This window comes from Oryctolagus cuniculus, chromosome 12 (genome assembly GCF_051225735.1).
Source record: "Oryctolagus cuniculus isolate XC-2025 breed Fujian yellow rabbit chromosome 12, ASM5122573v1, whole genome shotgun sequence".
Lineage (NCBI taxonomy): Eukaryota > Metazoa > Chordata > Mammalia > Lagomorpha > Leporidae > Oryctolagus > Oryctolagus cuniculus.
In genome coordinates this window covers 5,552,058-5,579,531 of record NC_142878.1, presented here as the reverse complement: position 1 = coordinate 5,579,531, position 27,474 = coordinate 5,552,058, and the positions used below count along the sequence as shown (strand labels likewise).

General features: G+C 41.4%; 1 long non-coding RNA gene across 1 annotated transcript; it reads right to left on the bottom strand.

Annotated features, from left to right (window-relative positions):
• Positions 1 to 2,668: 2,668 nt before the first annotated feature.
• On the bottom strand, positions 2,669 to 27,239 carry LOC138844522 (uncharacterized). The gene is made up of 2 exons (XR_011380418.2): positions 27,046 to 27,239; positions 2,669 to 5,541 (listed from the first exon to the last, which is right to left on the bottom strand). It is a non-coding gene; the product is annotated as an uncharacterized LOC138844522 (long non-coding RNA).
• Positions 27,240 to 27,474: the final 235 nt, after the last annotated feature.

Here is a 27,474-nt window from a genome sequence, read left to right as displayed (position 1 = left end):
ATGTAAGCACTTGGGAAATGGAGGCTGATGAAAGCATTTATTGCCACATGAATAAAGGTGCTCTTATCCACTGACTATACCTAAACTGCCCTATTCTTTTGCATTGAAGCACTTGGAAGACTACAGAGAACTCTATACAGGAGTAGCCATTTAATTGTTCTTCAAAGACATGTCTAAAGAGAATGCAAATCTTAGATTTACAGACTTGTGGAATGTTAGCATAGGGAGGGACCTCCTTGAATGTTGGGAAAGTAGTATCATATCCTTCATTTCTGAATGACATGATAAATAGAAAGTAACTGGACATTTCTGTTGTGTTTAATGTGTGCATGTGCACTGTCTGAGATTTCCTTTAACGGCACAACATCTATTGAATATTTCCTCTGAGAACAGGTCTTATTATTAGATTACATTATACCGAGATGAGACCAGTCAATAAGGGACTTTTTTCAACCCAGTTTGCCAATGGAAATACCTGTTTTTAAATTACTCCAAGACCTTCTTTGTAGGAGGCTAGGAGAAATATACCCATGAATCATAAAATTGACAAGCCCTGAGGCCAGCCTGGGCCTGGTAAAAGAGATGCAAAAAACAAAGATAAAGGTACACTACAGGTGTGCAAGGGGACAGGGAGAATTAAGATAAGGGAAAAGAGGGGTGAGGCAGAATGGAATACTTGGAATGCAAAATAAACAAGCAAAAAAACAGATTGGAAAAAAAGGCACATAAACTGGAGAGAACAAAACAGCTTTACTTCAACTATTAGGAGGAAAAAAAAGCCCGAGGATTCAATGAGTAACTGCAAATTCATTGGGCCAAATAATGCTGTAAGTCCACCTTTACTATAATTGTTTTCATTTTTTGATTTAACTCATCTTCCATTACAAAGGTTTTTCTTTTTTCTTCTTAGTCTCAAATCATCACCAAAAACAGCTCACCTATTTTAAAAATATCTTGACCCGAATAAAGAAAGCCTCTTTTGAATTAATTACTCCTCACGGGACAGGAAGATACTTCCTTGATTTCTAAGTTAGACTTGTGGGGTTAAAGGAAGAAAACTAAACCAAACCAAACCCACAGCTCTCCTTTGCTGCCAGTCTAATAGGAGAGGGAAAAAAGTATTACATTTAAATATCCATTTTGCCTATGTGGATTTTTCATATCTCACAAAACCAAATTCCTCAGTAAGATTGACATTTCAGACGTAGAGGGAAGGCAGACAGGTGAACTCAGATCAAAATGGATTTTACCAACCTTCCATTTTAAAGGTCAAGGTTGTTGCAGAATAGTGTTGTGTTTTTAGTCTAAAGCTCCTGCCTTCATTTGCACCACTCAGGAAATGCCCATGAACAAAAGGAAGAGAATTCTTCCCTTGCTCGCCCTGGGACTTCAAAAATGTCTGCAGAAAGCCACCTGCATTTACAACAGCAAGAAGACTTCCTGTCAGGTGTTCTATTCTTCTAGAAGTGGAGGAAGGATGCTTCATTCATTCATGTATGAATTTGGGGCAATTATGTTAAAAATGACACATGAGATGATCCTCATTTCAGGTTGCAATGGTCAGTTGTATTCTGCGTGGATGTTCACTTTCAAGTGACTGGGCTTCCACTTTCTGCTTCCACCTGCCACACCATCTGCTTTCACTCTGTCTCGTGCAGCCCTGTAAGGACCATCTGAGAGTCTGTCATTCTCTGGTGAACTGAGGAACTGCCTATGCCGACTTAAACTGCTGCACACTGATGTGGCCTGGCTCTGTGCACACGCAGCACTCCAGTCACATGAGGAAGGTTCCCACGTGGCTTTTGTTCTGGTGAACCACGTGGTCAGTGAGGGGACGCCCTTGTAGAAAGATGAGTTTAGTTCTCTGGTTTTCGGGAGGTAGGGCGATGAACCATTTGCGTAAAATATCCAATAAGTACCACTTTGAACGAAGTCAAAGCATACACAGGTCCTTGGGTGACGCTTGATGGAAAATTTGACCTAATTGTTCTGCAGATGCACTTACTTACTGTGCTGGTACTTTAGAAGACGCTAACTCTTACGGTGTTTTAAATTCTCATACCATATATATTCGTGAATATATTCTGTGCTGGGGGTAACATGTTACAATTATTTGTACTTACAATATTATAAAATTGTAATTCACAGGCTTTGGTGCTTTGTGACAAGTATAAAGCACAGTACATTTACATGCTGTGCATACTTGCTACATTCCACAGCCACACACATGTGCACACATAAAAGGAAGATACGAGCTCAACATATAGGTCAACAGAAAGTTAACAGAGACAGGACAGGGGCTGGTGTTGTGGCATAGAGATTAAAGCTGCTGCCTGCAAACCCAGCAACTCATATGGGTACCACTTTGTGTCCTAGTTGCTCTACTTCTGATCCAGATCCCTGCTAATGACATGGGAAAAGCAGTAGGACATAACCCATGTGTTTAGGCCCCTGGTACCCACGTGGAAGATATGGAAGAATTCCTGGTTCCTAGCTCCTGGCTCTTGGCTTTGGCCTGGCCCTGCACTGCATGTTGTGGCCATCTGTGGGCTGTATGAGCAGACAGAAGATTTCTCTTTCTCTCTTTGTCTCTCTCTATCTATAACTATGATTTTCAAATAAATAAGTAAGTCTTTTAAAAAAATAGAGACAGGATATTCAGAAAAGCTTGAAAATAACCCCTAGTTTTTATTTAACTTATTTTTTCAAAGACTTTATTTATTTGAAAGGCAGAATTATACGCGCACACACACACACACATACACAGAGAGGGGGGTTGGGGAGACAAGAGGGAAAAATCTTGTATCTATTGGTTCACTCCTAAATGGCTGTACCAGCCAGATCTGGGCCTGGTGGAATCCAGGACCTGGGAATTCCATCCTGGTCTCCCATATTGGTGGCAGGGTCCTAAGTACTTGGGCCCTCTTCTACTGCCTTCCCAGGAAGCTGGGTTGGAAGGGAAGCACTTGGGACTCCACCATGCACCCTGATAAGGGATGTCGGTGCAGCTCCTGCTGTGTCACAATGCAGGGCCCCCATGAAAATCCCATCATTAAAGTGAAATAGTCCATCTCAGGGATCTGGAGCACTGACAAAGGTGGCCCAGTGGTTAATGGACTGCAGGGATGCAGCTGAGGCCTCCTGGGTTCTGACCTCGCCAGCCCCGAGCTCCCAATACTCAGCAGCCAGCTCAGATTCTCGTGGACTCGAGACGCTCAGGAGAGGTCTTCAACGCCAGCCGATGGAATAGAATAAGCACGTGCAACTGAACCACTGAGATTCTGAATATTTGACATTTAACACCCTCCACTGAGGAATATCTGTGACCCATCAGTGCTGCATCTGAACCTGAAAGAACAACGTTTATGTTTGTTATTAGACATATACATGCCTGCCTCCCTTCCCTGCACTTCTAGACATATGCCTCTATTGTCAGCTCTGCTTCCTATACTTAACCCAGGCTGCGTCTCCTCCCAGCGCCCATAATGCAGCTTGACAGTTGTGGAGCTAATCCAAGCTTGGTCTCCAGGTTTCACCTCAGGAAACAATCAGTCCCCAGGGTTGTGAGGCTTCTTGCAAGGCTATATTCCCCCAGAGTCCTTTCCCAGCCCAGCTGGGGAGCTTTCCCATTGTCTGCCAAATGGACACCAATTAAGTCAACAGTTCCCCAATTAGAATTGTGCAGGATTTATCTTGTTCTCTTGTACCCTGGCTTCCAAACAGAGGTCTGTTTTTGGAATTAGTTACAGAAGGAAGAAAATAAATAAATAAATGGCAGCCCTTTCCTGTAACCCGATACCCCTGGGTTTTTCCTGTCAGCCATTCGCGCACAACATGATCCCGGGTGGATGGCCACAGCTTGGTAGCCCTGAGGTTTTTTATCTGCATAATCCTTCCAGCCGGGCTGTTCTTCTGAGCTGGGCGCAAAGTGAAGGGCCAGTGCTCACCCAGGAGGGGCACTCACGTTGCCAGGAAGGGGCGGAAAAACTCCTCTTTGTACCCCAAACCGAGGATTTGCTTTGAAGAGATGAAAGCCCGGTGTTTTGCTTTCTGCAGGAAATGCCCGTGCGTGTGGACAGCCGACTTGAAGGCAGATGTGTGCTTGTGATGAAGGATTTTGCAGAGTGCGGCATTTCCAGGCAACGTTTAAGATGTCAATCAGTGGTGTTTGAAATCACTCAGGCTGTCACAGCTGGGTGACACTGGGGCTGCACGGGCAGTCTTTAGAGAATGGGACGTTGTTGACATCAGAATGCACTTGTTTATGAAACACAGTCAATCACAAATAGTATCGTCTTCCAAGACTCTTATTTATTGTCCTATAGTTTTAAGCATTGCTTGGGCGTATTCATTTGCTGTACTTGCAAAGAACAAAGAAAGGCAGGTGGCTGAAGGCCTCACTCTTCTAATTTTGACAAGCACAGGGTCACCAGGGATCTTATTCAAATACAGATTTTGGATGAGGCAGGTCTGGGAAGGGGCCTGAGACTCTACATTTTGCAAGCTGCCAGGTGACACTGAGGCTTTGCATGTCCCAGCCCAGTCTGAGAAGCAAGGGTTCAGATGGACGCCGTGCAAGGGAAAGCTACCTCATTCGTGCTGGATTGGCTCCACAACAAGCAAATAAAATTAGGACTCGCTTACATGGACAGGGGAAGAGAGGAGAAAGAACCATTCGCAATCACTTTACATTTGTTACTCTTATCATTAAAGTTAAATAAATACTTAGAGAGTACATGAAAATAGCACAAAGCAAAATGTCACCGGTCATCCAATTAGCAAGCAGATAACTGTTTTAAATGGGCTATGCATCCCGCTAAAAGCAACTCCACAGCAAAGAGCAAGATCTCAAAGAACAAAGCTAAAGGCCCTACGGAAAATTATGTGTTCTGGGGAAAGGGCCCTCCTAACAGCGGAAGATGACAAACTATCCATGATCCAGGTTGGTTTTCAATAATGTGCTTTACGCTGTGAGAGGAATTCCTTTGCTTGTCGCAAATCACCAGCAATCCCACCAGGCTTCACTCAGCAGTCCGATACGATAATGTGAAAATTCAAACCTCCACACGCTTTTCAGCTCTGAGCCACAGCCTGGGAGAAAATATCAACTATTCCTGAAACGAGGTTGACTCAATTTGCTCTGACTTACATTTGTTTGGAAAGTGATCAATAACCCTCTTATAAAAGGAAAATTGACATCTACATTCAAAAGGAGAATGGCCTGCCTGAGCAGCCGTTTCTGTCTTTTCTGTCATGAAACGCAAACAAAAAAAGAGGAAAAAAAATTCAAGTGAATGTATCTGAGGCCTATGTTTGTGGTTATCAAAGAGTGATCATTCATCAAGCTCCCGAGGTTCCGAAAGAGTGACTGAATGGCGTGAAAGACCCGTCGTGGTCCCCGTCTGCCTCTCTTCATGTCGCAGGTATTTCTCTGCTTTCTCTTTCCTTGCTCGACTCTTCTGTGACCAGCCACCCAGAGCTATGTTCTGGGCAGCTTTCCAGGCCTGGTGTTCCTTGCTATTCTTCTCTCTGGTTGTTATCCTAAGAAAGTAATGGCATTGCCTTATTAAAATATCATTACTTTCTATGGGGAAAAGTAAGAGAATGCTTTTATTTAATTTGCCATTAATGAGGCCGCTTGGAGAAGTGCCCAAAGGACCTGAAACTCCTGTCTCAGATGGCGGGGAAACTTCCCATCTCCGTTGGACTTGGCCTCAGACTTCCGTGGGAGCGTTGCAGACTTGAGCTTACCCTGCAAGGGTAAGGCCAGGGCCTTACCGCCACTGTCTTAATTGTCAGCACCCGCAGGGGTGCAGAAATTGGGCCAGGGGGCTGTAAAAGGGAGTGTTTCTGTCTTGACCCATGGCAGGACAGCCTGAAGCATTTATAAGAAAGTTTGTTTTTAGGAAATTTCCAGTCCAATTATGCTTTCCCCTGAGACGTGCATAGTTCAGATAGCCTTCAGATAAGCATCCACAAGTTTGGGAACTTCATAAAAAAATAAAACACAACTAGCAAACTAGCAATATTTTGAGGCTTGGCCTTCCCTGGCTAAAATAGCTCCTTCAGGGTGAGGCTGCCTAGCGTGTGGTCTCAGGGTGGAGGTTAGAGTCTGTAGATGCGGAGTGTAAGGACGCCCGCTCTTTTCTGCCTCTCTGGGTGGTCTGAGGAATAACATGAGAGCGGACCTCTGGAGTTAAGGCGCAGTGACAAGTAACAATCAATCTCGCTCACTCCTTTGAATTGATTAAGTGTCTTATAGATGAGGCTCAGCAGGTCATCAGGCTCTAGTCCTGGCCATCCTTGAGCTGTGCTCACCTTTCTGAACAGAGCTCTACCTGCCCCCACAGGCCTGTGCAGTTACTACCGCGGTGTCATCGGTTGCACTTTCTTTGGCAGGATCATTTCAGATCAGTGTGGTACCTAATATTGACTGAGATCATTGACTACTCCTCATCCATTTCAGAAAACAACATATTGAAGTCATGGTACACATATTAGATGAATTTTGAGAGGGTAGAGGAGAGTGTTCTGGATTGGAAGAAAGAAAAAGAGAACCGCTTTGGAGAGATACTACAAGATGAACAGTTTGAGGTCAAAAGACACTTATTGAGTTCTTCCTGCAACTAGCATGTCACCTCTGGCATCTACATTAACACTGTTGGCAAACAAGTGAGTGTTCATGATTCAAATGAACTGGCTTAAATAGTGAGTCGAATTTAGGCCTTGTGTGGCTGAACACTCCAGAGATTTGGAAGGTGATGTTTGCTGCCTCACCTCTGTTTCTTGGTGATCTCGGTGGACTGCCTATCTGACAGTAGGCATTGCCTATGAGTCAGTTTTTCTCATCGTTGCAAACAGGCTGCAGAATTCACACCCACATCCAGTACTGTACAGAAGAAAAGAGAACTCCTCCCCAGCATCATTCAATGTGCTGATATCCCATCCATGAACCTTCCTGCTGGTGGTGAACATTAGGCTGATTGATGTGGGCTGATTATGATGTGAATGGAACTGAATCTTGCGTCAGTCCCACCCAGCTGGCTGCTACCCTGTGAGAATGAGGTGCGGTGGTGGATGCTGGGGAAGACCAATCAATGGTCCTTTACTGTGAGAATAGCAATGCCCGTTATAGAGGTTAATCCATTGCGTGGTAGCTAAACAATCCATTCAAGATTACACAGACAACCTGTGCAGAAACCAAGATCTCATCCACACTCAGGGTTCAGTGATACCAGAGATCTCTTCATGACAAGTGATCTTTCAAGATGGAAATAGGATCACAACACTCCCCTGATCATCATTCATTGTCAGTTCCCTTGATCTTCAGAAGAAAACCCAAGTTCCCTAACCTAACATTCAAATAACTTTGTGTCCTCTTCCTGCCCATCCCCCCAGACTTGCAGTAGACCACATAAGAAGCCACGGGACATTCCTGCTCTGTGTTCTTTGACTCCACTTCAGGGCTTACCCCTCTGACACCCTTCTGTGTTCCAGTATGTTGTTTGGCAATCATAGCTAGACAGTATACAGTCAGGGTTAAAACTCAGGTCTTTGGAGTAGTGAGTACAAGGTATGAACTGTGGACTCCACAAGACGTAAAGGACTTGCCTTGACACCATGCTAGCAGACTTGGCCAAATACAAAACTTCCGCTTCTGGGGAAGTGTTCCAAAGTCATCAAGTTCTAGCTGAAATTTCCATATTACACAGTGAGCATGTATTGACTTGGCCTGAAAAGGCAGGCTTTATGTAAACAGGGCCAAATTTCTTCCTGGTTGGAGATTAGAATATTATTGCTCAAAATACCTTCAGAGGGGGTGTTGTCTCTGAGAAGGGGCTACCAACTGATTTTAAGAGGAGCCTTTCTGGGAATAAACAGGAGTGTACAGGATAAGAACAAAGGATTCTTCAAGGCTGCTCCAGTTGCCAAAAGGAACAGATACTTTTTGTCCATCACTCATGTCAAATGGATCTGATAGAGGAAATCGGCCAGTCCTCAGACAAGTCTCAGTAGGTGTTTCTCTTAAAGGCCTGGCAGCTTTTAGGGACAATCTAAGCACGATGCCATTCTACATAAGGGGCTCTGCTTTCTGGGTCCAGTACCAATCCCCTGAGGTCACAGAGGGCCCACCATGATCTGCTGCCATTTCTGGGCAGAAACTAAGCATGAAGAGCAGGGTTGTGAGTTCTTCCATGTTGTCTCTCTCTGCTGACTGCTTGCCTGCCCAGGCACACAATGACATCTTCTCTATCTTCTGTAAATGCAGGTATCTAAAATGCACCTGACTCTGTCTCCAGAATGTCCCAAGTCTTTATTCCTGGTTTGTGCAGTGGCTCCTGTCTTTGACCTTTAGCTTCCACCCCTAAGACAGAGCTCCACCTTGACCTTGGAACTTCACTGAGGAGGCCACACCCACAGCATGATCCTTGCCCTCCTTACTTTAATCCATGGAGAGGGGCCCCTACTGCTAATTTTACCTTGACCCTGGCAGTTTTTAATCAAATAAAACATTGACTTATCAGTTGTCCTCCAAGTCTTATTGGCAGCACCGCTGGAAGTCCTCATGGATTCTAACCTACAGGGCCTAGAATATCTGAGATCATCTATTTCCTCATTGCTTCCTGAGAACTGGTGAATTCTTCCTCAAGCTTATCTCATTCCCAGATTCAGTGAACAGCAGTTAATGTTCTGTTTTCCAAAGTCTCTTATTTTAATAGGCAGAGCTCATCTTCAAATGAGCATAGGTGACAAGTTTTCCATCCATTTTTTCCTGAAATATTTAGATACTTATTTTTTACCATCTCCTATTTAATTACAGATGATAAGTGTATGTGTTTGAGGGGTAGAATGTGATATTTTGACATATGTATATATTTAGGAATGGTTAAATCAAGCTAAAATTAACATATCAATCTTCTCACTCATTTGTTTTTCTGATGAGAATATTTTAATCCACTTTCAGCCATTTTGAAATATGGCTAAAAAAGCAATACATTGAGTTTTGGAGATCAGCATCTCTGTATTTCCAATATTTCTGACATCTGATATTCACTTTTGCACCTCCCCTGCCCTACTGCTCAGCAAATTTCTCATGTTTTTGGCTTTTGCTCTGATTGATTCTCACTTCTGGCTCTAATTCTCACATTGATCAGGATAGCAGAGGCTTTTCCTGGTAATAAGCCTGCGGTTCTCGGGGACTTATTACTGTGTAACGGACAAATTCTTCCTCATTCACAGACACCTACAGGGGGAGCAACCCTCTGGGTATGCTCAGGAACCTTCGCTACAGGAACCTGCTAGGTATAGGCTCTGGGCATCACATCTTTCTGGGTCTCCGTGGGGAATGGGGGAAGAAGAGTACAGGGAACTCACTCCTCATTCACAAACCTCAAACTCCAAGTGTCACCCGGTCCTCAGTTCTGTCGCTGCTGATTGACCCAGATCTCATGACCTATCTAACATGAAGAGACTGGGGAAGACACAGGTAGGGGGCAGATGGCATGTACCTAGTGAGCCCTACGGCATTGCTCACCTCACTTTCTACCTTTTTCTTTCAACCAGATTTTGAGCGTAGAAAGCAATATACCTTTTTGGACATCTTTAGTTTTGGAATTGATAGGAACAGGATAAGACCAGAGATGAAAAATCTAGTGTTTATGGGAGAGGGGAACTGGTGTCTTCAAAGTTCCAACCCATCAGGAAAGAGTAGCAGGAGAATGTGTCATTCCAGATGCATCTCCCAGGATGTTCACTAGAGCAAGCAACTGGAGTTGTATCAACACAGCACGTCCAAGGGAAGTTATTTGAGATGGTGGTGGAGGTGGGGGGAGGATATGGATTGTATGTAGTTTTGCTTGCTTTTTCTAAAAAAAAATATTTACTTATTTGAGAGGTAGAGTTCCAAACAGAGAGAGGAGAGACAGAGAGAAAGGTCTTTCATCCAACGGTTTGATCCCCTAATTAGCTGCAACAACTGGAGCTGGGCCAAGCAGTAGCCAAGAGCTTGTTCTGGGTCTGCCACACGAGTGCAGGGACCCAAGTACTTCAGCCATCTTCTACTGCTTTCCCAGGCCATAAACCGAGATTTGGATCACAAGAGAAGAAGCCAGGACATGAAGCAGCACCCAAAAGAGATGCCAGCACCCCAGGCAGAGGCTTACCCTAGTATGCCACAGTGCTGGCCCCTGTTAACTTACTGCTGATAGCTAGAACTTTCAATTTATCCATCTGAGAGGATGCCAAGATTTCAATATTTCTCCAGACTATCTGTTTGGTCAACCGCATTGACCAACTGATCAAAGGTCACACAGGAAATGTGAAGTCACTTGTTGAGGACTCCGTCTCAGGGGTAAAGAACTGAAGCTGTTGGCTGGAAATTTAAAAAAAAAGAAGAAAAAGTTTAAGGAGGCTCAGGATGTACCCCTGGGTCAGTGGGAAGGTGGATGGTGTAGTTGTTGGTAGAGGAAAGGGAAGATATCTTTTTGCCAACAGCAGAACACAAGATGGTGAGTGGAGGAAACTGTGAGGGGCAGTCCCTGGTGGCTTCAGACTCCCCATCTAGCCTTCACCTGTCGCATCAGCCTCCAGACATCTAGCCTTCACCTTTCACATACAGCCTTCATCTATCAGCTCTGGCTGCAGGTGCCACAAGCACAGTTTTGGAGAAGACAGCCATAGTCCTTGCCCTTAGGCACTCCTGACAGGCAGGAAGCAGAGGTGAGAATACCACCATGGGATGTGTGAATGACAGTAAGAGTACGAGGAGGGGGCATGAGGGGGACCTTCTGGTGGTGGGGGGATGTTTTCTGGAGGTTTCAGCGTGAAATAAGTTCCAGGTGCTGCCCCCTTCATTTTTGCTGCTTTGGATGAAGTATACAAAACAAACAAGCAAAGCTGGGCTCTGGTGTCTTTGTTCATAGGGTGGTAGCATTTCTCATATTCTAAATAAAATAGAAATGCAAATGCTGGTAGAAATGGGATAATATGATTATTAGGTGCTACTATTGCTATTAATAGTGCAAATATATTATTATTATATAACAACCTAGGAATTACATTTCATATCTCACACATCATTATTCTGAAGGTACTATTAACTGTTCTCCCTCTTTTCCCACCTTCCTTACTTTCTTCAGTATCTTTTGAAAAGTACTTTGTTGATATAAAAGATACATAAAATAACTACATTTGATCTTAGCCAAAAGGAAGAGATGGGATATGTAAAATAACTTAAAGGAATTAATGAATTAAAATCACAGTGAAAAATAATACAATGATTAAGTGATACTAATAACAAGATTGGCCATGAAGTACTTAGTTATCTTGTAAGTAGATTTAAGGGTTGGTTTTCAGCTTCCAAGCAGCCAAAGAATAAAGAGAAATATTTTCAGATCCATAGTGTGTAGCATGTCGGAAAAAACTACCAGTTTCTTTGGAGATTCCCAACTATTATTGGTGCTAATTTCAGAGATGCATTTCTCTCTGAGAGTCTCTTAAGGGTCCCCTGCATGCTGCAATGAACAATGTTCAAGGCAACCCCTGACAGATGGGGAAAGAGCAGCCAGCACTGTGCTACTTTCTGCAAGATTCCTAATGTGGGCCGATGGTTGACCACAAATCACTTATGGAGCAGAGGAATATGGTGAAATCTCATAAACAACTCTCTTCTGATTTGAATTAATAGGGACAGGCACAATATAGAGTTTTTGTAGGAATGGATGGGCTAAATGTTTTGTGACATATTCCCTATGGGCTCTCTTATGTGTGTTTGGTGAAAATGAGTTCAAGATACCTCTAACTGGGAGCTCACACAAATTTGTTTGCTTTATCTGGGTTTACCAGTGGAAAATCTTGGAATCTTCCATTAAGAAATTTAAATCATGCTGAAGGTTCATGATGAGGTCCCTTAGGCATGCTTTAGTCCCCTTTCTTCCTGATTTGTCTTCTTCCTATGGCAGGGGAAACACTGATCATCAAACTCCTACCTTGAACACAACTGAAACTTCATGTAGGAAATGAATAGAGGATTTCTTACCTCAAACCCAGTACTGTACCTGAGAACCCCATGATCAATTCTTTGTAGATTCTGGTGTTTCAAGAGTTGATTTAATTTTCTTGCAGTTGCTTTTTATTTAGCTGTGTTTTAAAATAAACATTGTTTCTTGACAATATTAAAGAAAGGGCTTAATAGAAGGCCTCTGGGGTTCACAGAAGCCCTTTAGACCTTAATGTTCATTCAGTCGGCACTCAGCTGCACAGTGGAGCACAGTAGCTGCACCTGCTCCTTTGCAGCGTTGCTTCTGGGATGGCTCTGGCTTACTGCGCCAATGTCCACTTGGCAACACTCTACCCTTCCTGTGTCAGCATGCTCTTCTAACTAGGAAGAGTAGACCGCACACAGATGTTGCAGTGGGAGGCACTACCACACACTAGTAATCACACAGGCCCTTTCACCATACATGTCTTGCATGTTTAAGGACACCTTTCCCAGGCACATAAGCAACTTCTACCTCTGTACACAGAAGAAGAGGGATCGGCAAGTGGAGATTCAGCATTTGTCATCCATGGCAGATCCAAAATGTCACCCTCTGTACCCACTTTTCTTTTTTTAAAGATTTATTTATTTATTTGAAAGGCAGAGTTGCACACACACATACACACACACACACAGAGAGAGAGAGAGAGAGAGAGAGAGGTCTTCCATCCACTGGTGCACTCCCCAATTGGCTCTAATGGCCGGAGCTACACTGATCCAAATCCAGGAGCCAGGAGCTTCTTCTGGATCTCCCAGGTGGGTGCAGGGGCCCAAGGACTTGGGCCATCTTATACTTCTTTCTCAGGCAATAGCAGAGAGCTGGATCAGAAATGGAGCAGCCGGGACTAGAACCAGTGCCCATATGGGATGCCAGCACGGCCACTACACCACAGCACTGGCCCCTGTACCCAGTTTTTAAAACTGTCTTCACATGGTCAGGGGTGAGAAATTCCCCTTAGACAGCATCGATTAGGGTCCTGTGTCTTAGTGAGTGGATCCAGGGCCACTCTGCTCGGGTTCTGTGCAGTAAGGAAATGGCAGAGCCAGGAACTTCACCACTCCATGCTCATGACTGTAAGAAAAAGTGAATGTGACAACCACGTGGGAGTGTTGGGAGGATAACATGATTGGACACATGCAATTTGTTCAGCATATTTTCTTGCAATAGATTATGCCTACTTTCTGTTTTTAAAACTGTTGTTTCATCCATTGTTGAAGGCTGGGTCACCATTTGCGACACCGGCATCTTATATCACAGAGCTGCTTCAAGTCCTTGCTCTTCTGCTTCCATTCCAACTCCCTGTTAATGCACATGGGAAACCAGTGGGTGATGGACCAAGTACTTAGGCCAGTGCTAAGCCTGTAGGAGTGAGAATGGAGTTCTTGGTTCTTGAATCCTGGCTTTGACTTATCCCAGCTCTGGCCATTGCAATCACCTGGGGAGTAAAATAGCAGATGAAAGAGTATCTCTGCGCGTTTCTTCCTCTCTCTCTATCACTCTGCATTTCACATAAATAAAATAGCTTTTTTTTTATAATTGTGGTCTTATCTGCTACAAAGGTTGTAAGAAGGCTTACAGAGTCTACAGAGATAACTTAGATTGGCAGACAACTCTCTTTCTTCTCTATGGATCTCAAATCAGATGGAGTTTATAGGACTCAGAATTCTAAACGTATTAAACAAAGGAGAAATGAACATTTTAATTTACTGTGCTGTGGGGAGCAACTCGGACTAGACTAAGTTACTGGAATTAAGACTTATTCTATGCATCTGCTCTCCCACAATATGGCGCTGGGAGAGGAGTAAACAGCTTTTACACAGCTGCCTCCAGTTCGACCAGTAATCTGCAGGAGCTGATCCTGCTCCTGATTGGAGGAGAGCAGCGTACTCGGCGTGTGGGTAGCAGAGTTGGGATTGGCGGAAGAGGACTATAAAGGAGGAGAGAGACAACATGCACCAGGAACATCTAGCTGAAGGAACACCTGAGCAGCCCCCGAGAGAGCCGGCGGCAGTGTGCCGCTCCCCCGCGGAAGTGGGGAAAGTGGCAGGGGGAACCGCCCTTCCACAGAGGTGGAAGGGACGGTAGCCAACCGGGAAGAACCAGCAGCAAACCCGGGGAGACAAAAAGAACAGTGCAGGGTCCTGTGTTCCTCCGCGAAGAGGGGGAGCGACACTGTGCTAAAATCCAAACACATGGTAGGGCTTCATACACATGATTGACTGTATTTTTCCTGGCCACCTATGAGTGTGAGGTAGGTCCTGCTGTATGTATGATAGTAAGGATATTATCTTTCCCTAGAGGGGATAGGATTGGTGTACTGGGTCTTAACGCTCATCTCACTACAGGTAGGGTTGACATTAAAATTCAGGATGCCCAGTTCTGTTCAATTATAGATAAAAAAGAATATTTAAGTTATAGTATATTCCATCTATGAGTGTATTTCAAAATGTGCATGGAAAATATAATTGAAAGATAAATATATTTTGGCATAAAACATTTTGAAATCCATATACCTGAAAATGTATATTATAAAAAAGCTCCACATGGATTTCAAAAATTTGTTACAACAAAATAAACCTATATTTTATTTCCATTTTCCAAACATTTTGTATGTCATGGGACATAGTTATAATAAAGAGTAACTTATTTGTTTATCTGAAATTAAAATTTAACCAGCTGTCCTGTAGTTTTATTTGCTACATCTGTGACCTTGACTGAAGGGACTGAGTGTTTTCTAGATGACAAACACCAAACTTACGCCGTTATACAAATGATTACCTCCATGCTATGCAACAAGTGGTAAGCCATGGACAAGGGGCACCAGGGACAATCATGTATCTCCATGCCAACTGCTCTGATCTTTCACCCTGTATGCTGACAGCCAACCTTACTTCTGGCATAAGGGCATTTTGTCAGAGCATAGCAGATTTTTCATGTAATTAGCCTTCAATTTTGTTGGGAAGACTCTCTCCTAATGAGCTATTGGCAAGGATATTCAAAAATTCATTGAAACAATAAGAAGCGATCTGAAACAACATCAAAAAAAAAAAATGGATGGGGGCAGGTGGCATTGGATTTAGACACACCTAAAATTCATCTGCAAGGTCTCTTGTTGGCTCTCTTAATGAGCCTCAGTTTCATCATATCTAAATTTATCCAACTCGCCACAGGTACCGGAGGATCAAACAAGGACATCTGTACCTTGCTCAGTGCAGCACGTGGTGAGTGTTCAACTTGCACACTTCAGCAATAAGTGACGGCTGTGAAGATATTGAATTCTTCACATCTTTCACCTCCAGAGGAAACCCATTTTCCTGTGTTTCCTGCCATAAGATCCACATAGATAACCAGTCATTGGGAAACTGTCACAACTTATGCCAGCTGTTCTGACTTCAATAATGAGAGGGGGATAGGGATGGGATGCCACCAGCTCCAAGAGCAGGCTAACCTCTCAGTTGATGTAACTTGTTGAGTCCATGGAAATTCTTCTGAACGGTGGAAACAAAGGGGCTGGAGGAAAAAAAAAATTTATGCAGATGTCTAAGGGGGTTGGTTATGAAAAGCATGATCCACAGCTGTGTCCAATGTCGGAGCCCAAGCTCCATCCTTATAAGATCTGAGAAATGAGGGTGCCCTATTCTGGCCTCACTGGTAAGTAGTTAACCCAGGATTTTCTTTTGTGTGCTCTTTACAGAATTCACTGATGTATCAATCAAAGGATGGCTTAGCGATGAAGCTTACATAAAAATGACAGGTAAGCCTGGTGCCCCTCCCCTGTACCTTGCCACATACAAAGTACCAAGCCCTCTGGTGGAGCTACTATGTTCGGCTTGGGCAGCAGGGCTGCAGGAGCAGGAAGAAAGGCATCTGTGGTCACAGCATTTGCTGGTCCGGAGCCAGCCCACGAGGTGCATCCCCTGGGCGGAGCTTCCCTTGCTGTCTGGGACAGGACTCCTGTTGAACACACATCAGGCTGTGCCCTCTTTTATCTAAGGGTGCTACGAAGGAAATGAATGTGAACTTCAGTTTAACACCCTTGCAACCGGCTCAGAGGCTAAATTCCATTTCCTTACCTTCACTAGCCTGCACAATATGAAATTTGCTTGTAAAATAAAGACAAACATAGGCTGGCCAGAGATGGCATAAATAATCAATCCATCATATATTTATACAGAAGAGAGGTGAAGCTCATGGATGATTGCTTCATACTTCATTTCTTTGATTTTCTAAGAAATTCTGATAGAGGTAGTGGGATTGTTTGACATCATGTGGAAATGTCCCTCATATATAACTTCAAAAATAATGAAAGCCAAATCAGGTCCGGTGATTGTTCAGGGAAACAAAAATAATCAGAAGAAAGAACTTCAGAATTTACTAATAATTGGCACTTCAGCAATTTCCCAAACTGTATGACATATTTATATACACACACACATATATATGTATACATACATACATATATAGCATCCCAGTTTCACGATGGAAAGTCTTGCAAGAGGAAATGGAAGTATTCTGTAAGGTGAAATTTTGGTGAGGTTTCCAGCTCAGTATAGAATACCCAGATTCCAAATTAAGTTGGGTCATATTCAAATCTTAGCAATGCATGTGAAATGCCAAGTTCTGCGGAGAATAATGTGTTTGTTGAATACACATCTTCACAACAATATGGTATTCCATTTATTAATTCCGTTTGCCACAGATGGCTTTATTATGCGTACTTATTTTAGTGCTTAAGCAAACATATATGAAGTGTGTGTTACACATATTCAAGGCAACCTCAAATAAAAAAGCAAAGAATGTGTAATGCCATGGGAGAGCCTGTTGAGAGTACATCCAGCCTAAAGCAGTTTGGGGGGAGTTTCCTGAAGGCCTTCAGTGTGTGCGCCTCCTTGTTTGCGATGAGGTGGAGAGTTTGCAAGTGAGATACTAATCAATGAGGCCGTAATTTGCAACAGCAATTACAGTGATCCTATTTTTCGCACAATAATTGCCACATGTTGACTGTGCAGATGTCCAAACACATGTGAGCACTCCTCTTTCCATAAGACAAATGAAGATTTTCACTTTGTTTGGTAAACGTGTCAAGATTTATCACTTAGTCATGTGCCATACATTAGGGTGTTTATAAAATATGGCTTTCTGCACTCTGGTTATGTAGTTTTATGATTTCAACAACATGGCAGTGATGAAATCAATGTTTGCTGGGTTCAGATTTGTCTCCTATCTCAGAATGATCTGTGGGCAGAGGTTCAGTGGTTAAGAACAAGAAGTCCCTGTCTACAGACAGGGCAGCGGATGATCCTTCCGGAGCTCCTCTCCAGTGTGTCCAGGAAATTGGTGACCATGTAGAATAACCTTGTCCAATACAAGTTTGGAGCTGGAGCTCACAGATTGACTGTGGTAACTACTATAAAATGCAATAGAATTGAATGTAATATTTCACTCTTATGAGATGCATAGTAGGAAAGTAAGGGGTGGAAACAATTGGATTATAAGCTCAGAAAATAGCATGTTAAATCAGAGGACAAAACAAAGCATTTCAGAAAGATCTAAGTCCTGCGTCTGGTCCAGTGCTGATTCAATACTTGTCTATTACAACCAAACTCATACTGCTTGAGATGCCATCTCTCTGAGCCATGAACTAAGCTAATCTGAGTTGTAATGGCTTCTCCAAAACATGTACAATCCACAAAAGTTATGCTTAATAGAATATGAAAATACGCTCATCGATTATGAGGATGTTGATTTATACTTCAGATTTAACAGTTAAGAAGACTCCAAATAGCCAGATTAAGGGCAAGTGTTTTGCATTCTAACCTATGGTAAAGCTAAGGATTCAGAAAAAGATGATGTTATTTAAAAAACTCTTTGGATCTGAGATATGTTCATTCTCTGCATTGTCCTATAAATGAACAATTTCACAGAAAACGAATGGATTTTTTTAACATATGGGAAGGAAAAGCTTTGAGGATTGGGAAAAGAACACTCTCCTGTTTTGCTCTATGACAGTTTCCATTGCAAACATCTTTTCTTCTCAACAAGACTGTAAAATCCACAAAGCCAGAGGAAACCTTTGGATTACCCTTACATATCCTTGTTATAGTGCCAGCTATGTGTTTGATACTGTTTAATAATGTATTGGTAGAACAAGCATTGATATTTAAGCACTGGTTGCTCAATATTTCACACAATATCTTTAAGACAGAGGACAAATACTGTGTTTATCTAAAGAATGAATGGTAGGTAATCCTTAGAACAGGGCATATGAGCCATGGCACATAGGAAACCCCAATGACGGACACACATGAACACTTGTGTGACTCTGATATGGTCAGGCTCTTACCCAAGAGGACAGCAGAATTCCCTCTGAATGCCATGATATGCATCCTGATAGCTCCCTGGCTAGAGTTAGGACTAATGCATGGCAAAATTTAAGTCCTGGGCATTCTGTTTGCTTAAGGAATCAGAAAGCCTGCTGAAAGTCAGTGTCATTGTCAAAGACAAGGCAGTGCATGCGGCAGTGCTGAAATGGAAGGCCTTGCTTGAAGACCTGGTTCACTTACCAGTTACTTGCTCAGGTAACTGGTAAGAGGTGTTCGATGGCATGAGCACCTTGGCAAACTCCAAAACCTTTTTCTTGTAATCATAGGCTTACTAAAACGTTGACAAGTGATTCTAACTTTGGAAAATAGCTCTTTGTCATTACTTAGTAATGAAATAACTCTTGAGGAATAGAATTCAAAACCACAACAAAGGAAAGGAACAGATTCAAGAAATGATTATACACTCAAACATAGTCTAAAGCAATGAGGGCAAGAGTTTTAGGACAATTAAAGATAATTGGTTACTCATCAATATTTGAAAAATGTGTTATGCCTGCTAAAGAGAAATCTAATTTTCTCATGGATGGACCACTGTAATGTGAAAGGAACTGTCCCTAGAATGGTAGAGGTAGCAATCAGCAGTTTCTCAGACAGAGTCCAAAAGAGAATTGTTTTTCCACCATAAGACTTAAAATAGTGCATAGGAGAAGATGGAGCTAAAATGTAGAAAGTAATTATTTTACTTATTTTTTTACCCCTGTCCTACATTTACTGTCTAAAAAGAGATCTTTTCCCCCAAGCCACACAAATACTCACAGATGGGCACGGCTGTCTTGGGAGCGCCTCACGTAAACAGCAGCCCTTCCTCCCTGTGGTGTCCCCATGACGTATGCATGACGTGGGTCACAATGCACCTTCTCTTTTAGAAGAGTCAAATGCTCTGGGTCTAAGGTAGATGCTGGCAGTTTTGTAAATGTCTCCTACTAATGAAAGGCCTAGCAGAAGGTGATGGTACCCCCGAAGCCAGAGAGAAAATGATGAGTTCTGGTAGGTTTTCCAAGCCAGCACCCCCTATACTGAACTGTTCAGAGAACAGGACAGTAGAGACAAATAATTCAGACGATCCTTTAAATGCATAAAAGTATAGTAAATATTCCTCTCTTCTTGTTAAACAGACAAAGTAAGACAAACGAATGCTTTAACTGTTAAACAATATTAACAACAAAATCCCAACACTGTCTTCACATTGTCCTTATTGAATGCCAGCAGTATTTTCTGTTAGTGTCTATAACACCAACTCAAGAGTCTTACATTTTAAAAAGCTTCATAAATTGTTTTATATAAGGTTTTCATCAATCAAGAGGTACTGTTTTTATACTTCAATATTGTGTATGCAGTTTTCTTACAATGTGACTTCATTGTCAAGAATCAAAACCATTGCATTATATTTTTTTGACAATTTGCTTTTTTGTTCTTCCATTGAAAATAGGCATATAAAATCTCCATGGAAGCCATAAAGATGTCCCTCTTTGGTTTATCTCCTTTCTGGACGGCATGCCTTTGTGCATACAGTTGGGGGTGGAGTGTGGATGGTGCAAAAAGGCATGACTATCTTTTATCAGACAAAGAATGTAAAGAAATCCAGGCATCATCCTAGTACAAAAGCTTGACCTCTCTGGCCTTTGGGGCCTGAGGCCTAGACAATCATCCCAGCCTGGATCTTTCCTGAGAATTGCTGCGGGGAAGATCTGAGAAAGGATAGACATTGAATCTTTCAGAAGCAAAAAGGCTGAGGTCCCAAGGATCTTACAGGTTCTAGCTGGACAAAGAACAAGGTTGTAAGCTGATTCTCAAGGTAAGTGTATAAAGGAAAAAAGTCAGCCACACAGATCTTAATTCTTTAAAATTTAAAAGGTAATTTTGTGTCTTTCAGTCAATTTCCTGCACAGGAAGGAAGAATTTATTAACTGCCTTCTGGTATTAAATGGAGTGCTAATGGGTAAGTACAACAGTTCAACAGGTGCCAAGTAGATATATAGAGGCATTATATCAATATTAATCGTAATGCCTTGCAAATGCATTTGTAGAATGATAGCTTTTTTCTCCCCAGTTGAGTTTATTTGGGAAACGGTCTCACGTTAAATAATAAAATAATGGCTGCTATGTCTTATTCTGGAAAATAATGCTAGATGGTCTCGTTTGTGATTTCATCCTATGGAAACATTGTTGCAAAGTTCCGAGTAACGGAATAGACAAGAGCAGATGTTGTCTTTTAAAAAATAATGATGAAGAGAGCCGTTGAGGGTTTGAATAAGACTTCAGGAGCAATTCCCTGATTCAGTGCCCAGTATTACGACCGTAAGCCATGAACACTGATATAAAATGCACTCACTTGTGCTGTAATATCTGTGAGGCAAAGGCTTCTGTAAAGCCAGGAGATGAATGCTCAGTTTTACATACTATGTTCTATTTTTGTTCTTCATATTTTCCCCGGAAGTTCAGCCCAATTCAGTTGTCAATAGAAACAAAACACAGAATGCTGCACATTTTCTCTAAGTTTATAAACAAATGAAGACCAATAATTAGTGCCACTCTCAACAAACCTGTTGAGGTTTACTTGCTCTCCTATCTGGTTCGGGTAACTTCTGGAATGAATTGTATTTAAAACCACGGAGCATGGCCATTTATTCTATCTACAGGAAGGGTTTTTCACCAATACTGCTCTGCTACGTCCCTCTCCCGGTGAATTTTCTCTGTAAGCCACTCAAACTTCTTCTTCCGAATGGAAAGGGAGATGATCTCAGATGGAAATCACCAGAGCCTTGAATGATCCTGTTTTTGTCAAGATTTATGGGCAAGGGGTGGGGGCAAAGGAAAAACATTGCTTTTTTTTCCTGTTGCTCCCCATGTCTTTGAACATGAACATTTACCTCAACTTCCATCTGAACAGCTGACCATATTTCTCTGTAAGGAACAAGTGAGGGTAGAGAGCACTTGCAGTGCAAACTGCATTACTGAGTGAAACCGAGTCTCAGACATGAGGACCGGAAGAACCAAGGCATCCTGAAATTTTACGACTAAAAATGGTGAATTCTGATTACAGCAGATTGACTACAGATAGTGATAAGGTACTGCATTTTTTCTTTAAAAGAATAAAAAACAGAGTAGTTTGTAAGTTTTCACCATAAAGAAAATGATAAATGAAAATGATAAATGTCCTAGGAGGGAAGTATACATGTATCAGAATGTCTCATGGTTGGGGCCAGCGCCGTGGCTCACTTGGCTAATCCTCCGCCTGGAGTGCCAGCATCCCATATGGGCACCTGGTTCTAGTCCTGGTTGCTTCTCTTCTCATCCAGCTCTCTGCTGTGACCTTGGAGGGCAGTAGAGGATGGCCCAAGTGTTTGGGCCCCTGCACCCGCGTGGGAGAGCAGGAAGAAGCACCTGGCTCCTGGCTTCAGATCGGCACAGCGCCATCTGTAGTGGCCATTTGGGGAGTGAACCAACGGAAGGACGACCTTTCTGTCTCTCTCTCTCTCACTGTCTAAAACTCTACCTGTCAAATAAAATAAAAAAAAAAAAAGAATGTCTCATGGTAACTCATACCTATGTACAACATTTGTATTCAGCTAAATTTTCTGGGAAAGGTATATTAAATGAAACAGAATCCCCAAAGTAAAGAAATAAAGGCCTAACTTGCTGTCTCTCCTGCTCTATCTTTTTAAATAAATAAATCTCTTCCTAATAAACTATTTTTCCAAATAAATAAATACTTTTCAAATAAGTAAATAAATATTGACCCAAAAATTGGGGGCTAGCATTGTGGCGTAGCAGATTAAGCAGCCCCCTGAGATGCTGGCATTCCATATGGACGCTGTTTTGAATCCTGGCCTCTCCACTCCGAATTCAACTCCCTGCTAATGCACCTAGAAAAGCAGTGGAAGATGGTCCAAGTCCTTGAGACCCTTCTTCAGTGTGGGAGACCTGGATGAAGTTCCTGGCTCCTGGTTTTGGCCTGGCCCAGCCTTGGCCATTGTGGCCATCTTGGGATTGAAACAGTGGATGGAAGATCTCCCTCTATTTCTCCCTCCATCCTTCTGTTTCTCTCTCTCTCTCTCTCTCTCTCACTCACTCAGGGTGTGTGCTTGTCTGTGTGCTTGTGTGCGTGTGTGTGTAACTCTTCATTTCAAATAAATAAGTAATCCTTTTTAAAGAGAGAAACAAAGGCTTAATTTGATCAAGGTCGATACTTCTATTGTGGCCCCCAGCAGGCCAGGAACATGGGATGTGGGGAATGCAGAGAGTGGAACGGTTTTAGGTCTTCCTCTGAGTCCGGAACTGCCAAAAGGCTCATTTGAAATTCTCCGCTAGACAAACATCTTAATAATACCAGACACTCAAGATGGAAAACATTTGAAAAGTCTTTCATAGCTACACTACCAGCTCACAGGAAGTGACACATAATGCTGTCAGGAACCATCCAAGCAGAATGCGGTAAGCACAGCAAACACCCCATCACCAAAACCTCTCTTCTCAAAGACAACAGGAATGGTCTTCTGTTTGGAAATGTGCCTCTACTTAAGCATGACATCTCAACACCTGGGAAGAAACGTCTCTGCACTGTAGAATTTTAGAAGCCAAAGTCAACATGAAGGACCTCTACCTTGTCCTAAAGATACGAAGCCCTAAATTGAATTACGATTATTCGGCCACCTTCTTGGTTACAAATATATTTTTCAAAGACTATTTTGCCTATCTTCCATGATAATTTGTTTGGTATATCCTTCTAACTTGATGTGTTATATATAATGTATATTAATTAAACCTAACAAATCAAAATATTTATTCTGAAGCTGTTTATTTACCAATCAAGAAAAGCTTTTTCAAACACTAAAAAAGAGGGGAAAAAAACCCACAAAACAAGTGTGCACACACCAAACAACTGTTAGCCATTACTCAGTGAGGTTTGTTAAAAATTTCAAATTTCTAATTAACTGAAGTGAAAAATAGCAAGGTTACAGTAGAAATAAATTCAACCAAGAGGGAAGAATTTAGAAGTAAGTAATAACAGTGGAGTATAAATTATATGCACACATAGACATTGCCACACAGATGTAAATAATCTTGCTTCAAATGGACCATAAAATTTAAATTACTTTCCACACCAAAAAAATTAAACCAAGGGGGGAAAAAAACAACTAACCTTGGTTAAAATAATACTGTGGACCTCCAAAGAAAAACATAAAAGTAGTAGTTGATAATTTAATGGTTGCCCTGGGTTTTCATAAACATGTCACTTCTAACCTTCAGAAATATCATTAGTTTCTAATTTCCCAGAGCTAAGAAATGAGAAAAGTAAGGAAGGAATCCTGGCCTTTCACTCTAGTACGTCTCAAATTGCTACTTACATGATATAAAATTTTTCTAAGCTTTTACCATAAGGATATGAAAGTATCACTGTTTAGGAATTAATGAAGTTCCCATTACTCTTTGGGATTAAGAATGCAAATTGTAATAATAACTTCATATACTTTCAGTTAGGGTATTTGTTTCTTTAAAACTAGGAAAATTATGTAGTTTTAAAATATGAATCAATAAAATGTTAACATCAAAACATATTTTAGCACAGAAGTCCTTTTTAATATTTATTTGAGAGGCTGAGTAATCTGTCATCTATCTATCTATCTATCACCCCCTTTCACTGCTTCACTCACCAAAGCTGAGCCAAAACTCAGAGCTGAGAATTGAGCCCAAATTTTCATGTGGTAGTTGGAGCCTGATTCCATCACTATTGTATATTTATGTAACATACCAAAGTATTTATAAAAGCCATTTTATGAATAATACCAGCTAGAATGCAATTTATAAACCTTGTTTTATTCATGTGAAAAAACTGAAATATTTTAATTCAAATGAAAAATTAGTTTCCGTCAGAAAAAAATGTAAGTGAAAACTTCTTAGTTTGCAACTTGGCAAAATTACAAATGAAACCCATTTTTTGTGGTTCTATAAATCAACAGGTCTTAGCAGAGTTCAATTTGTTGTTGCTGTTGCATATGAAAATATTTAGAACTGGGGGGTTCCACACCTGAAAAACTCAAGTGAAAAAGGAAACGAAACAAAACAGACCTGAAGTGAAATTTATCCATCAAAGTGTGCAAACTGAGAAACAGTGATGGCGCATCTTCAGATCATGTACGATTATTCTTTGTTAAAAGTGTTAATACTAAGAGAGTGGGAAAACTCTTCATCTTACACCTCCCCAGGGGAATCAACGTCCTCAACCATTTGCAACAGAATAGATACAGCAGTTGCCTTTTCAACTCACTTATCTGGACAGGAAGTGCCTTGAGTCAGGAGAAAAGTTGATTCCCAGTGCAGGTGGCTAAGGACAGTCTCTAGGTGTCCATCTGGTTACTTGTGATGCTTCTGCCCATGGACCCTTTTGAGGAGTCAATCTAGCCTGAGCTAGGCTGGCAGCAAGGCAATGTCTTTATCTACGACCAAGGTCAAAAGATTCATGGTGGGACAAGCACCTGGCCTAGCTTGGAACTGAATTCCAACTCGAATTATGATTTCAGTTTCCAGCTATTGCTGACCCTCAGAGTAGCAAGTGACGGCTTAGGTAGCTGAGGCCCTGCTACCCACTTGGGATACTTGGGTTGAATTTCCAGCTGCTACTGAATTTCCAGCTTCACAATGGCCCAGTCTTTCTGGCCACTGTGGACATGTGAGTAGTGAATTAGTACATGGAATACCTGTCTTTCTATGTCTCTCTGCCTCTCAAATAAATAAATGTATTTTTAAGTTTATGAAAAATCAAAAGATCAGTTTATTCTGGTGCATTTATTAATGCATTCAGTTTTTCATAGTACATACTTTCCATGAACTTTTGAGCACCACTTATGTTTTATCTTATATGGAAAAGCAAAGCTTACTGTTATGCATTCCCTGTTCTATGAAAACTAGATTCTGTCCCTCAAATCAGAGCCCTGTTCATTTTGAAAAATTCTCTTGGTCAAAAAAAATGTGTAATACACCGTCTCAGAAGCAGCACACTTTAAGGCAAGGGCTCTAGCCCCTGCCCATCTGGACTTCCATCCTAACTTTGCCACTTCCTTTAAACTGCCTGCCTCAGTTTCTATATCCCACAAAGGAGAGTGAAGCAACAGTCAGATTTTTAAGAAACTTGAAAGGAATATGTAAAAGCCGTTGGAGCACTGCTTGGAGATCCTTAGATTTTAGAAAAGGTGAAATTGTTAGTATTTTCTAAGTATTAATTGCATAACTTTTAACATCAGCTTTTGAATCCTTCATGGTTTTGAACTTGACAGCAACAGGATAACTTTGCTTGTTTGATTGTAAAAGAAATGTGCTTTAAGAAAATGACAGAAGATAAGAAGTCCAGTCTCCTGATTTAGTGGTACTGGCAGAGGCTCCATTCCCCTTTTGGTACAATCCTATGCTAAAGCCAACAAATCATCATGCCTTTGGATAATTGAAATAAAGTCCTAAATGCGACTTTATGGGATAACATAAAAATGGAAAGATTTACTTTTTTTCCTTTCCTCAAAAAATACTAAAGAAAAATAAAGCAAGTAGGCCATACTTTATTCTTATTTAACCAAAAGATTAGCACAGTGGGTTGCTGGTTTTCTTCTACTTTTTTTAAATTTTCCATTAAGCAAGTTCTTTTAAAACAAATTTGAACTTTTCCCATCCCAGTGATTCCCACGGACAGTTGGCAGAGAATCTTGGATAACTTGCAAAACTGGGATTTTTTCCAGGCATGAGTAACTTGTTAAAAAGCCACTATTTCCTTAATACTAACAGTAAATAGAGTTCACATCCACATAAATCCTCAGTGGCCCATTGGGGAAAGTTTTATGTGTGTGAGTGTGTGTGTGTGTGTGTGTGCATGCACGCTTAGAATATTTTTTTATTCATAAAACACTTGGCTCTCAGCATGTCTGTTTATATTTCACTCTTGAAAATAAACACCCATGTTTATGCCAGTGGAGGTTAAAAGGTATCCTTTTTCCAGTTGCCTGCTGTGTGCCAATGATTTTATGATGGATGGGTTTAGAATACCTGGTTAGAATTCCTCAAGTGTTTCTCTTCTATTTCTTCTAATCAAAAAAAAAAAAAAAAGATACAACTCAATTACTATGTAACTAAAATATGTGTTTTAATGAAATTTTATTTCATTGTGAAAATCCAAATAAATATTTTCAGAACTTACAGGAAAAACGAATGTGTAATTCTAAATTCAAATGGCTAAGTCAGTTCTCTTTTGTCATAGGGTTGAAGCAAGTTACTGTAGTAACTTTCAGCAGCTACTTCTTTGAGTACAAATTTTCTCCTATTTATCAACGAAGTAATGATGGGATTTTCCAGTTCATAAGACTTCTTAAAGAAAATGTGCTTTAAACTTACAATTACTTTTTAAAACAACAGGATAATGGTTACATAGTGAAGCATATTAACAAATCTATCATCTTGTATACTTACCCTTTGTGAAAAGAGCAGCTAAAGACTACTTATTTAACAAACATCCCAACTACAACGCAATTGCATTAACTTTAGCCCTCATGTTAACATGTTAGTTATTAAAGTTTGCTTTGCGGATGTGTTTAATGAGGCAGGCAGAGTTCCAGGGACACTTTGCAAGGTCACATACTTACGTAGGAGTGGGGCAGGGACGAGAGCCATCTCTACGCCTTTTCCTTTCACAGTGATGCATCCAAACCAGACTTTTCTACAATTCCCTTTATCTGAGTGTTTGACAAACAAACTTCTCTTGTCTTTGCAGTGCTGGACTGGATATATTTTGATAACAGGCGGCTGTCCCTTGAGATATCTTGCATTTCCTGCTTCCGGTCAGATGTTCCACAAGAATAACTTTTCTACATATGTTTTTGCATTTTTGATCACAATCCCAGCTGGAATCAGGAAGTTTGGAAGCAGCGTGGAAATGGAAACTAATTGAAAGTCACAGCAACATTGTTTTGACTTTCAAAAATATTTGATTTTCTGGGGATCCTGAAGGAAAAATAAATATCTGTATCATCTATTATCTACTTAAAAACTATGCTAGTACTTCAACTCTGATG